We start from the raw sequence: 14874 nt of genomic DNA on the forward strand, positions 1-14874 counted from the left end.
AAGCTGGTGACTTGAGAAAAACAGGGTGAGGTAAAGAATTATTATCCTGTGACCCTTCCCCTCTGTTTCAAATTCATAATGAAAGCTAGACTGGCCTATCCTTAAATCCCTTGAGTCTTGGAGCTAAAAATATTTTCACAGGCCACGGCTCTCTCTCTCCCCAGCAGAGACAACATCATAGGACCTGGTTATTTAAGGGCCATGAGTTGCTTTATATAGAATGATGAGCAGGATAAAACCAGGAACACATTAGAGAGGTTGATGGGAGGACAAGAGATGTTCAAAACCCCAAGGACAACAAAAGGAGGCAGCTTACTTGTTGTGCTTGGTCCAAACTGTAAGGTCAGCAGCCTTGCCTGGTTCAGTCTGGGAGCTGTCTTAATTCTCTAGATGGATTGAAGTATGCTCTGTATTAAAAAAAAAGTTTCCTGAATCTATTCCTTAACTTTTGCTGCTCTCTTGAAGATTTTGTTTTGGTTGCAGGAACATTAGTGGTGTGGATTAAATCAGGAGGCTAAAGGGAGAAAAGAAGGGTGGATGGATGGGAAAGAATGGTGTTAGATCAGATTTGGATGGAAATCACATCCTTTGCTGAAGAAAATTTATCCCTTAATCCAAATACCTACAACTGCATGCAGTACAATTAAAGCATTCTGTACCTATGTAAGAGCTATCTGTAGTTACCATGCAAATACAGAAAGAAACAGTCCATTGATATTCATGCAATAAATCTAGAATCATTCCTGAAAATAGCTGTGTTGAATGGGCTGAATTACCTTAATAGTAGCAGTGTGGGATTTACCTCCAGATGACAAATAATTTATGGCTCCTATAGATCAGCATTCCTAATCTGAAGACCTCCAAAATGTGTTGAGTTTGCAGTACGGAATTACCAGCTAGTCAGAGAATGCTTTCTCCTATATCCCAAAAGAACAGAAATGAGGACCTATGGTTGTTTTTCAGTGCTATGATTTTGCATTCATCCTTGGGAAATAAATGAGAGCCTAGTTGGTCTAATGGTTAAAGTGCTGGACTAGGAAAGAAAAAACCAAGTTATAGTTTAGCCAGCTTGGGTTCGTCACTCCTTCTCAGCCTTAGGAAGAAGAAGTCAATGGCAAACCACTTCCAAAAATGATGCTTAGAAAGAAATCTGTAGGGATTTGTCCATGCAGGCACCAGGAGTCAAGTCTTTCTCAAAAGGAACCCCCACCCCCATGACTTGCAAAAATATGCCAAATTATACAAAAAGGAACAAATATATGCCATTTATATGTAGAATTCATCTTTGGGGCCTGAAGAATTTGGATAATTCTCAGGTGGTTCTATGGAAGTACTTTTCACAGTTCTGGAAACTGGTGATGTGAGATGTGAAAATATGACTTGAATTATGAATTTTTAAGATAGCACTTTAGCAGGTCTATGTTTTTCAAGTTAAGTTTCTATCTGCAACATGGATATAATAATAAAATAGAATTGTTATGTAGAATATTGAAATAAATCTGGACATTTTTGCAATTTCCCTGACTCATTCATGGAATTTACAATTATATTTGTATCCTGCTTGGCTGTTGGATGCTGACCATTTCGGGCAATATATAGAATGTCAGTCAGTACATGCAGTATGGAAAATGTTCTTTCTAATTTACGTACTCATTCTAACTCAATAAATGTGTGCTATTCAACCAGAATCTAGAACCAACCCTAATACCGCTTCTGAATTTTCCTGACTGAATACAGATAGTCTTTGACTTATGACCACAACTGAGCCAACGTTTATTTTGCTAAGTGAGACATTTGTTACATGAATTTTGCCCCATTTTATGACCTTTATTGCCACTGTTGTTAAGTGAATCATTGTAGTTGTTAACAACCCAATTGTTAAATGAATCTGGCTTCCCCATTGACTTTGCTTGTCAGAAGGTCACAAAATTTGATCACATGACCCTAGGACACTGCAACCATCATAAATATTAACTAGTTGCAAAACATCTGAAGTTTGATCACATGACCCTGGGGATGATGCAGTGGTTGTAAGTGTGAAAAATGGTCATAAGTCCCTTTTTCAGTGCTGTTCCAACTTTGAATAGTCACTAAACAAACTCTTGCAAGTTGGGGACTACCTTTATTGTCAATTGCCCATTTTTCAGCCATGACAGTTTAAAAATGTCTGGGAGTTTGGGGGAACTAAATTCTGTGTGCACATTAATAGTAAACATAAATAATAATGTTTTATCATGGCTTAGCAATAACAGGCTTGAAAAACTCCTTTTCATACAAGTGCAAGCCCTTCATTTTATACGGTGGCCAAGTGGGCAAACCACGAGCCATTAGCATTAGCAATTCTAATTTAACCTATCTTAGCATTTACATCTGGCCTGGAAAGAATTTCAGGTGTTATGTACTGATTAAAAGTAGAGAAGCAACTTTTCCAAGCAGGATGCTTTACTCTTAAGAAGCTGCATTTCAAAACTCAAGGATTTTAAAGAGCTTCTTAAAGAAGAAAAGCCATCTCCCACAATCTTCTCTTGGAAGTGTGCCTACGTTAACAACACCCCTCCTCCATCTCCTTTCATTCATGTTGCCTGCCTCACAATAGGCATTTTGTAATCAGGATCTAACTGGACAAGAAAGAATGACTAAAGCTACCACTCCCAGCAGAAATCCAGTCCAACAATTCTGACAAGACTTATCCAAAACAAGACATTGCTTCCTGGTCTCAAGACAGCCCAGAAAAATCTAAGCCTGCCCCAGAACTCTTAGGTTAAATATATCCTCTGTTCCTGACACTTCTGCAGATTTTAATCGCCAGATTTGGCAGGTTTTCTTGCAAGTTTATGTCTGCTGAAGATAAAAAAAAGTTTTATTGAAAGACAGCCTTGCTAGACCAAGGAGCCACCAGATGTGTGGGGATTTCAGTTCCCCAGCTATTATGCCCGTTAGCTTAGAAGGCACCAGACTACAAAGGCTATTCTATGCTGTCCTCATTTGGTGTCTTGAATTAGTTAAGACTGCTAAACATTATGTATACTGAAGAAGATACAAGCTAAGGCTATAAAGATGATCAGATGAATGACTCCTGCCCTACCAGGAATGGTTGAAGGATCTATGCTTACTCTTAAGAAAGGCAGGTGAAAGGAAGATCGTAGTACTTTTCAAGAACCAGAAAAGTGTCAAAATAAATAAAAAAATCCCTCAGAATGCAAGTCCAAAACAATGTTTAAATTTTAGAAAAACTGATTCTTCCATTTGATATCATGAAAATGTTTCCCAATAACAAGAGTAGTTTGATGATAAAAACCAATTAGTGAAGGGATGTTGTGAGCTTTTCTTAATTCATATTTTCAACCAGATGTTAGGTAAACAATTGCTGAAGGTACTTAATTTGAATTCATGTTTTGAATAGGAGACTTCCTCAATGGCTTTTTCAAGCTTTATTATTCTCTGAAAAGCAATAACTCATTAATTATCTGTTACTTCAAACAACAGCATAGGTGAATATTGCACCCTTACTTCTCTTGGATTTATTGGTTTATCACGATAGGGAACAAAATGCTGGATTAAAAGAACTGACACACAGGCTTACTGTGGAATTCTGGAAGTTGAAGTCCGCAAGTTTTAAAATTGCCAAAGTTGGACACCATTCATCTAAATACTAATAGTTAATTAAATTAATGAATTTGAAGTGTCTTACATGTGTGACCTCAGCAACCCTGGAATTTTGTTCATGCTCATAATCTTTATATTACACTTCCTTATAACTTTGTACAGTGGCTCATTGTTCATATTTTATAGTCAATCAAGTGTAAAATAGTCATAAGATTAGTAACTTGTATCATATCCCCTGGTGATCTCATATCTGAAATGGGATTTGAATGGTCATATTAATCACCTTCAGCTTTTAAGCTAGGTCTCATAGGCTGACCATGTTAACTCAAAATAGTGAGTGACTTTATTTATCAGTACATTTCCAACTCTGAAGTAGACCAAGCAGTGTAAGAGAGAGGAAGTCATTTTAGCTGATCTGGCTGATCTCAAAAAGCTAAGGAAGGTCACAGATTGGGTTAATACTTGGGACAGGAATGTGTTAGGATAAACCACAGCTGCAAGCTAGATTGAAAAATTAATAATAATAAAAAAGAACTAGAAAAAGGCAATGACAAACTATTTACATACAGTTGGTTGTCAATTTATAAGCATTAGTTTAATAACAATTAAAAGTTATGACAGGAATTCAGGTGCTTGGCAACCAGCTTGCATTTATGATGATTGCAGCATCTTGCAGTCACATTATCATGATTTCCCAGCCAGCTTCCAAAAAACAAAGGCAATGGACTTTACTTAATAGCCACATGATTCATTTAACAACCATGGTAAAAGGGTTGTTAAATTGGGTCTGTTCGTGTGATGACTTGCTTAATAATTATATCTCTTAGCGATTGAAATTCTGCTCCCAGTTGTGATGGTAAATCAAGGATTACCTGTATTGTTTCTAACAAAACTACATAAATGTATTCATTTGAATCAAAAGAGGCTTTCACTTTTATAGTACAGTCTGTGGTGAAATGTGGTCCAGATTCCCAAGATGGATGGATATAGGAGCAGAAGCCAACAAAGTTTATATAGTTAGGTGAGGACAGGGGTGTCAAACTGCCAGCCTGCGGGCCGGATGTATCATAGAGAAACTGCGCCCACCCCATTGCCGGCAATGGCAAAAAAAAGTCACGATACGTCACGACACGTCACATGATGTTGCGAGTTTGACACCTCTGGGTTAGGAGAAAAAAGAGTTAAGACAGTTGATTCCGAGGAGTTCTTAGAGTATATGTTTAATGGTGAAAGCAGTCTGCTAAGTAAGGAACAATAAAGGAAACTCCTTAGAAGTACTTCTTGGTTTTGGATCTTTTTTTTTTTATTGAAAAGTTTTATAAAATACAATTTTCCTTTAAAATACAATTTTCCTTGGTTTTGGATCTTGATACAGACAAACATTCAGGGCCTTTATGGGAGCTGCAGTATGAATTATTAACAAAGTTGCTGAGATGAACTTTTCATGCCCTTCTTGTTGTGGAACTTAGGCACCTAAGACTTGAAGAAAAAAAAAGATTCAGAGAAGCCACAGTATTGTGGTTAGATAATTTTATAGTCTGGACATAAGGATTTTCTGGTCCCACACAATATGACCGTTTGTATTATTTTAGTTGCAGAAACATCAAGAAAATTTGGGAATAAACAGCTGTTAAGAAATATAGTGAGTGCAAATAATCATGTACAAATCCAGCTACAGTAGCTTGCCCCGGCAAACAAATGTTTGTAAAAAGAAGGCAAAATCAGTTTCATCTACTATGAACTCTAACCTGTCCATATAAATCCAGATTGCCATGACAACCTACTTCTTAATCAGATTTCAGTAACTAGTTTAGTAGTGGTTAATGCAACAGATTAAAATCTGAGAAAGTCAGGTTGAACTTCAAAATTCCATTGTTCTATCCAAAAAGTGCATTTGGAAAGATAGAGGTAATTTATGAGGAATTACTTGGCTAATATAAATTTTAAAAAAGAACAAATGTGAGTAAAACCTTTTTTTAATTAAATGATATTTAACATTCTGTTAAATGGGCAGCCCACACAATTTGCCACTTTTCAATATGATTAAATACAAAAGATATTCTTAGTTTCCTGGCATTTTGCTATTGTAAATTTGCAGCTAATAATGAAAATTGAATTTCTTGTGTTGGACCATTTTATACATATCCTAAGAAAAATGGATTATAAAGCTATACTAGTATCAATGTCTGGACTGTTATCTAATCTCTTGAAAATTTTCAGCTTAAAAAAAGTACCATTAAAAATGGTAATACAGTGCTTTCAAGAGAGTCTATTGTATATGATAGAAGATTTTAATGTGATGATTTTAAGTGATGTGGATATGCCATACATTCAGTGTTAACATTCTTGATTTATATGCTAAAATTACCTCCTGACGACATTAATTCATTTGACTCATTTCAAACCAAATTAAAACTTGAGTGATCCATTCTTATGCAGAATATATTCAACAGAAACCTGTTACCCATCAACAATTAAATTTTGGAGGCATTATGTGCTTCTTCCTTTGGATAAAGGTACAGCACCTGATGCTAAGGTTAATCCAGCTGCTGGGAAGCCTCTCTTTGTTCAAAAACCCTTTCATGTAGGTAATGAAAAAATGAATGAGAAGCAAATCTACAGGTTTCATTCCCAGATTCATTCCTTTCTTACAGTCCGCACTTTCACATTCAGCCCCAGACTTCAGTGCATAATGAGTGTGCAATAAGAGCCGGAAGGATTAGTAGGCAATAGGGAAGCTAGTGCTTTGGAACCCAAGTAGCGCATGCATGGTGGGGGGGTCAGCATTTCAAGAGAAGGCACTGTGGCATGGTTCACCCCACCCCCCACCCCACCCCCCACCCTCGTTGTGAATGAGAGCAGGCCCCAATTGGTTGAATGCCCTGGGAAAGAAAAGGCATCAGCAGGTATTTTTCTCCTTTTAAACACAGAATGCAGCACACAAGAGGAAACATTGTGAATGAATACATAACAGTTGTGTGGTACATGCCATCCTGGTGAGGCAATCTTAGTACCCGGCAGTGTGAGAGGGCCCATCAGTCATAAAGAGAAGAAAAGGCATCTGCTCTGTTCTTTGCTAAAGAAAAGCAAAAGGGAAGGCTGTAAAAAAGCTTGAATCTAAAACCTGTTTCCTTCTTGTCTGCCCAAGATATACAAGGTGGAATAAAGAAGATGGCACCATTTCTGACCCTCAATTGCTGTCCTAGTACAGTACAGTCTGCCACCAGCTGCTCAACAAAGCAGCTGACTATCAGCAAGAATTATATAATGGAAATTCAGTGCTTGTAGCCAGCTGCCCAGCTGGCTAATGAAATTTCATCAGGACTCTATCAGCAGGTTTGTTAATTTATCTAGGAAATAAATCCAGCACATCTTTTTGATTCAAGCGCTAACATAAAACATTTTGTCCAAGCCATGGCATGTTGCCTCACAGTACCAATCCGTTCCATCTCTCTTTGTCTTGACGTTTAGTATCACTTTCTTCACTTTCACAGTGTATTTGCTTGAACAGTAGAACTGTTCTACCAGGAGAAGAGGAGACCCAGCATAGTGACCAGTACTGAATTAGACCACCATGGAATGAGAACTGCAATTAATTTTAGAAAGCTTTGTTTCTGAGCTGAAACTAAACCTTGTATTCTCAAGCAGTAGGAATAAAGAAAGGTTGGCTCTGGATATTTAATTGAAAAGAAAGGAGTGCTGTTTTTTTTTAAAAAAAGCCATACCATTCAGCCAAGTTTCAATTCTATGTGAACTGAATTCATGACTGAGACCTAATAATATTTATCAGAGCACTGTGGGTAGATTAGCAAGTTACAGAGCACCAACAAAACCAGGAAATGAATCAACAAAACAGAACAATAAAACAAAAGAACAAGTTTACATAAAATTGCATGTATCAATTTAGTTGTATGTAATCAGAGCTGGGACAGGCAATCTTTAAACTTTCAGATATTGTTGAACTATAACTTCTACCAACCCCAGTCAATAAATAGTATATTAACATCTAGGAAGCTATAGTTGTCCCACTCCAAAATAAAATATAACCTTATATTAGCCATGATCACTGGTGAATTTTAGGACTTAAAGTCTGCATATTTGGAGGTTGCCAAGGTTGATGAGGGCTATTTAAAGAGAGGACTCCATCTTCTAAAGGAAGAAAATAACAGCATAAGAATAGCCTTGCTCATTCAGGCTAATGTTCATCTTTGTCTTGTGTTTTGTTTCTTATTATAGCCAACTGTATAATTCTGGGATACTTAGAAGCAACAGATGACAATACACCCGTTTCCCACCATATTTCTCTTGTAATTAATATTTGGAGGCATGAGTCTTCAAGATTAATGCCCTTGTTAAACATTCATTAATCTACCAATCCCCTTTTAAAGCCATTAACTTTGGTGGTATATGTAAAGCAGTATTTCTATTCTAATTAGGTGGATGTGTTAGGTAGCTGGGAGGAATATCAGATGAAGAAGATAAGAACATAAGCAGTGCATTGCTGGATTGGACTTCTGACCCATTTAGACTACTAGTTTGTTCTCAAGTGGCCAGCCAACTGCACTAGGAAGCCTACTAGCAGATGGCCTTCAGAGGCAGTCCCACTACCATCCAGGCTAATAGTAATTGATCCCATGACTTCCATGAATTGCTCCAACCAACCAAGATGATAAGCAGCACTACATCCTGGGAGGAGTTCGATCCTGTGACTCCGGAGGAAGTGGACAGGATCATGGGGAGGCTGAGCTCCACCACATGTTTATTGGACCCGTGCCCTTCCTGGCTGGTTTATGCAGCCCGGGAGGGGACACGAGGCTGGTTCCAGGCGGTTATATCTGCTTCTTTGAGTGAGGGTAGTTTTCCTGCCGCCTTGAAAGAGGCGGTGGTGAGACCTCTCCTCAAGAAGCCTGCCTTGGACCCGGCTGTTTTGAATAACTTTCGTCCGGTCTCCAACCTTCGCTTTCTTGCGAAGGTTGTTGAGAGTGTGGTGGCGCATCAGCTCCCTCTGGTCCTGGATGAAGCGGATTATCTAGACCCGTACCAATCGGGCTTCAGACCCGGGTACAGCACGGAGACGGCATTGGTCGCGCTGGTGAATGATCTCTGGAGGGCTCGGGACAGAGGATACTCCTCTGTTCTAGTCCTATTAGACCTCTCAGCGGCTTTCGATACCATCGACCATGGTATCTTGCTGCGGCGTCTCAGGGGATTGGGAGTGGGAGGCACGGTTTTTCAGTGGTTCTCCTCCTATCTCCTGGGACGCTCGCAGTCGGTGTTGGCAGGGGGGCAGAGGTCGACCGCGAGGCCTCTCGCTTGTGGAGTCCCTCAGGGGTCGGTCCTCTCGCCCCTTCTGTTTAACATCTACATGAAACCGCTGGGTGAGATCATTCATGGTTTTGGAGTTGGGTATCATCAGTATGCTGATGATACCCAACTATTCATTTCAACCCCAAACCACCCCAGTGATGCCCTCGACGTGATGTCCCGGTGCCTGGAGGCGGTCCGGGTCTGGATGGGGAGGAACAGGCTTCGTCTCAACCCTGACAAGACGGAGTGGCTGTGCATACCGGCATCTCGGGACATTCAGGATATTCCACCCCTCATTATGGGGGGTGAGTCATTATCTCCTGTAGATAGGGCTCGCAACTTGGGAGTCCTCCTAGATTCACAACTCTCCTTAGAAGATCATATTGTAGCTGTGACTAGGGGGGCGTTCGCCCAGGTTCACCTGGTGCGCCAGTTGCGGCCCTATCTAGACTGGGATGCCTTGCGCATGGTCACTCATGCGCTCGTGACCTCTCGTCTTGATTACTGCAATGCTCTCTACATGGGGCTACCCTTGAAGATCACTCGGAGGCTCCAACTGGTACAGAATGCAGCCGCGAGAGTTGTATTGGGAGTTTCCCGATACTCCCGTGTTACACCTTTGCTCCACGAGCTGCATTGGTTACCAGTTGTCTTCCGGGTGAGGTTCAAGGTGTTGGTAATGACCTACAAAGCCCTTCATGGCATGGGTCCAGAATACCTTTGGGAGCACCTGCAGCCGGCGTCAACATCCCTCCGCCCAGTACGCTCCCACAGAGAGGGCCTCCTCAGGGTGCCGCCGGTCAAAGAATGCCGACTGGTGGCCCCCAGGGGGAGAGCGTTCTCTGTGGGTGCACCGGATTTATGGAACCATCTTCCGGTTGAGCTCCGGATGGCGCCCGATCTCCGCTCCTTCCGGCGCGACCTTAAAACCCATCTTTTTAAACAAGCGGGCCTGGCCTGATGGGACGGGTTGGGATTTTTATTAATAACTTCAATTTTAAATTTGTATTATTTATGGGCATTGTTTAATCATGTTTTAATAATTTTAATTTTAATTTTTGTATTTAACTTTTATGTATTGCCCTGTTCACCGCCCTGAGTCTCTTGAGAGAAGGGCGGTATATAAATTAAATTAATAAATAATAAATAAATAAATAAATCCTAGGGTAGTGAATTCTAACATTTAATTATGTATTGTGTAAAAAATTATTTCTTTTCGTCCCAATTTTTTCAACCAATTCTGTTGGATGTCCTCTGGTTCTAGCATTTTGGGAAGGGAAAATAGCTTCTCCTTGCCCACTTTATCTACACCATACATAATTTTATATATCACAATCATATCCCTTCTCATTCACCTACTTTCTAGACTAAAAGGCTCAAAGGTCACAATCTGTCCTCATAGGGAAGCTGCTCTAGTCCCTTGGGCAGGGGGTCTTCAAATTTGTCCCTTTTATGACTTGTGGACTTCAACTCCTAGAATTCCTCAGCCAGGCATGCTAGCTGAGGAAGTCTGGGAATTGAAGTCCACAAGTCATAAAAGGGCCAAGTTTGAATATCCCTGCCCTTGGGCAACTTAGTTAGGTTTATGTGTTTTGTGTTTAATACTATTAGTGGAGAAATTAATTGATAAATATTGAACAAATAATGAAAAAATATTTTCTTCACAAGTCTTATTAAGACGTATAAATTCAAACAATATTATACTGTATACTTCATAGAATTTAAAGATGTGTTATTTGTACAGGTAGTCCATGAGTTATGACCATAATGGAGCCTGCCCATCATGGTTGTAATTTATGACAGTTGCAAAGTGGCTCAGTCATGTGATTGACCCAATTTTACAATCCTTTTTTGTGGTGGCTGTTAAATGAATGCAGTGTTCATAAAGTAGCCACTGCAGCCCTTAAGCAAATGCCATGGCTATTAAGCAAACCAATGATTCTGTATGGGCTCGGTTTTGCAAAAAAAAAAAAAAACCAGAAGTAAATGCCAGTTTTCTGCAAAACTGTTGTAAAATGTGGGTTACTTGACCATGGGATGCTGCAAGCAGCCCTAAATGTGGTCTGACAGCTGAACACCCATCGTTCAGCCATGTGACCATGGGAGGGAGGCAATCATCAAAACTTTGAATTTGGGTCATGAGTACACCCAGGTAAAAGTTCCACCCAAACTTTGAATGGTCGCTAAATAACCGGTCTTAAGTCAAGGACTACCTGTATTCATTCCATTTGTTTCTAGCATTAGATGGCTCACAGGCACTACATACAGTACTTTCCCTTGTTCTTTGCACATTATCCCTGCAATAATTTAGTGAAGTAGGTTACTTCCAAATTGAGGGAACACCTTCAGTAAGCTTTAGCAATCAAAATACCAGTTAGTTGTCTTTCTTCTTTAAAGACATTTTTCCCCTTAGGAAAAAATATGTGTATTAGAAAGTGTATAAATGCAAGACAATGATTTCTAAACCCATGGAAACATTATGCAAATAAGACGTGGAGCTTCCACTCTGAAAATCTCGACTGCAGATGTTTTAAGTAATGGGGACTGATCTGAGCACTTTTTCACAGGCCAGTTTATATTTACACCCTAGCTCTAAACACAGTATCACACTGTTGTGTATGTAGCTCTTTCTTTGTCACACCCTTGAAGACAGAAAAATACATTGGCTGTGTCAGTGTCCAAAAATATTTTTCTGCTGATGGTGTCAGCCAAATTCTAAAATCCTCTTTCTCTGCAATAAACCTTGAAGCTCAAGCCCAGATTCTGAACTATTTATTATATTAATGTGAATATATTAGGAATGCCTTGGAGAGTTTAGAATTGGCAATGGGCTCCCTTATGCAGTGTTGATTTCAGCATTTATCTCTGATTTTAGAGAGATCAAATGTGTGGCTCTCGCATATGCATTATTATTACTATTTTGATTGTATGTGCTTTGGCAATTGATGAAGAACAGAATATGCTCTCCAAGCATTGGGGTTTTTCTTTTCCTTGTTTTGTTGAAGTAAGTCAACATTAACAAACTGTGGCCTTCCTGATGTTTCTGAACTGCATCTCCCAGCATTCTCCACTATACGCCATAGTGGCTGAGGCTGGTGGGAGCTGAGGTTCTGCAACATCTGAAGTATCCGTATGATGGGCTTCAGAATGTAAAGGGTATTGAGAGTAAGGCATTGTACTTAAATTGCTTTTCAACTCTTGAAAAACAGACACCACGGTGATCATGCAAAACTAAGACAATTTACACATTGCAGAGTTTTTACTGTCTTGCTGAGGATGCCATTTTGGAAATAAAGCCTCAGATTATGCCAATGCTTATAATGCAAAAGCTTTGGGAAATTGAACAAGCACACCTCCAGTGTTTAGAAATAATTGCCTCAGCAATCAAATCTGATTCTTGTTCATCAAAAATTTGCTCTTGCTTTAATTGCTGGCTGCTTTCTATAGGAAAATTCAGCTAAGCAGCTGACTATTCTTGTCTGTTAGTAAAGGGTTCCAGAAGAACATCTAGACTTCATTGGAATAAAGAGGAATCATTGTGGCTGAAGAGAGATTTAGTAGCCACAGCTAAGTATTTTCAGACTGCAGACCCATGAACATGACACAAAAGCTATCATGTGGATGGGTCTGCAGGAATTAGTGTTGACTGTGTAGTCAGTATTGTCTGCCCTGGACCTTCCTCTATTTTGCTGACATCATGATATATTGGTTCTTTTATGGATCATTCTTTTGTAGTTGCGAAGGGCTTACACCTCCCACTGAACTACATCAGTGGGAATGTACATTCCCAGCAGTGTCACATTTGACAGCCAGGTCATTTGTAAGGGCTTAGACTAAATTTGATCCATTGGAGATGTACCAAATAATGCCAAGAAACAAAATGTATATTCAAAAGTGGAACAATGTCAACATAGTAACAGAAAACAAGCCCCCATTTTGGAAGGTCAGAAAGTATCTAAAACTGTGAGAAAGTAAGAGGGGATCAGTTAGGAATAGAACTAGTGGTTAAGGATGTGGCTGGATTAAATCCAAAAATATATTCACATGTTGATGTGCCTATTGATAAAAGGGTGATTTAATGATGATAAGATGTCCTTCCTTCCTTCCTTCCTTCCTTCCTTCCTTCCTTCCTTCCTTCCTTCCTTCCTTCCATCCATCCATCCATCCATCCATTGAATGTCAGAACCATGAATCAAGATAAACTTTATATTCTCAGAATATAAATATATATAAATATCAAAGACAGGGAAGCAGCAAAACTGAAATGGTCTGGAATGTCCATCAGAGCATCAAATATTCTACAGCAGGAACAAAATATATAGAATAAGTGGAGTAGCCAGGGCTTTTTTTTGTCATAGAACGCTCAGAACGGAGTTCCGGCACCTTTTTTGGATGGAACCTTGTAGGGTAGGCAAGGCAGGTTGTATGACATGTGTGAGTTCCGGCACCTTTTTCTTTTACAAAAAAAGCACTGGGAGTAGCTATATTTATCAGCAAAAAGTCAAAGTTAATACTGTGCTCAAATACAAAGCCAAATGACAGAATGATTCCAATATGAGACCAAGGTAATCCAATCGATATTACACTGTGAAAGTAGAAGCTATGATGACTTGCAACACCTTATTGACCTAAGTGACACAATACCAAAAAGGCATTGTACTAATTATAGAAGAGTGGAAGGCTGAAACTGCAAATAAAATACTCTCTGAAAAATGGGAAAACTCATCCTTTTTGTATGAAATGACATAGCAATCAGACAAACAGAATTGTCAGGAAAAATTCACAGGTCCATCTTGTGTGCCAGTTGTGCAGTTCCTGGATTGGCAACCCTTGTTTACAGTCACTCACATCCTAGTCACCTACAGATTGGACTACTGCAATGACCTCTACATGGAGCTGCCCTTGAAAAGTACCTGGAAGCTTCAACTGGTGTAGAATGCAGTGGTGCAGGAGTTATGTGCACTCCTAGAACAGCATATGTTACTCCTACTTTCGTGAGCTGCACTGTTTTCCAGTTTGTTTCTGGGTCCAATTCAAGATAGTAGTTTTAACCTTTAAATTTCTTCAGGAAGTGGGACCAGATTATCTGAGGGACCATTTTTCACTGCTCAATCAGCCCTCCCTATCAGATCTGGCAAACATGCCTGGGTACCTTCAGCTAGAGATTTACATTTGGTGATTCTAGGAGAAGTGTCTTCTCTGCTGTGGTGCCCAGCCTATGGAATATTCTTCCTCCCATAATTAGATTGGCCCCATCCATTTTAATATTCCAAAAAGTCCTTAAGACTTGATTATTTAACCAGGCCTGGAGTTCCTGTGGAACTAGAGATTTATCTAGATGGCTCCATTGTTGAGGCCATTCATCTATGTATTTTTGGTTTCATTATATTTATTATTAAGGTCTTTTATATTTGTATTTACTCTTTTTATACCTTTGCTTTTTATTGTGCACTGTCCAAAGTCACCTTGGGTGAAATGGGCAGCTATATGAATTTGATAATAAATATATAAAAAAGGTAAAGGTTCCCCCGCACATGCGTGCTAGTCGTTTCCAACTCTAGGGGCCGGTGCTCATCTCCGTTTCAAAGCTGAAGAGCCAGCGCTTGTATGAGGACGTCTCTGTAGTCATGGGGCCGGCATGACTAGACGCCAAAGGCGCACGGAACGCTGTTGCCTTCCCACCATAAGTGTTGTGACTCAGGGTCAGCCTGTGGGTCCGACAGCCGGGTCCGATGTATCGGAGGACTCAGATGTGGGGGAGGAGGGAAACGAACCGGCTGATGATGATTTGGAGACTTTGCAGAGTCCTCAGCCGGGAACCTCTGCTCAGCTGTGTGAGCCCGAGAGTGCGGAGGATGATGACCCACAGCTGGCCCTGTTCAAGGACGCCCGACGCAGGAGGCAGTCGAGCAGGGACAAACAAAGAAAGGCTATGGGACTCCTCGGGAGGAGGCACAGGGA

General features: G+C 40.0%; 1 protein-coding gene across 1 annotated transcript in view; it reads left to right on the forward strand.

Annotated features, from left to right (window-relative positions):
• Positions 1-14874, forward strand: part of DBNDD2 (dysbindin domain containing 2) — a 44693-nt gene that overhangs the window by 3221 nt on the left and 26598 nt on the right. The window lies entirely within an intron of this gene.

The sequence above is a fragment of the Vipera ursinii genome (genome assembly GCF_947247035.1).
Source record: "Vipera ursinii genome assembly, chromosome: 3".
Classification (NCBI taxonomy): domain Eukaryota; kingdom Metazoa; phylum Chordata; class Lepidosauria; order Squamata; family Viperidae; genus Vipera; species Vipera ursinii.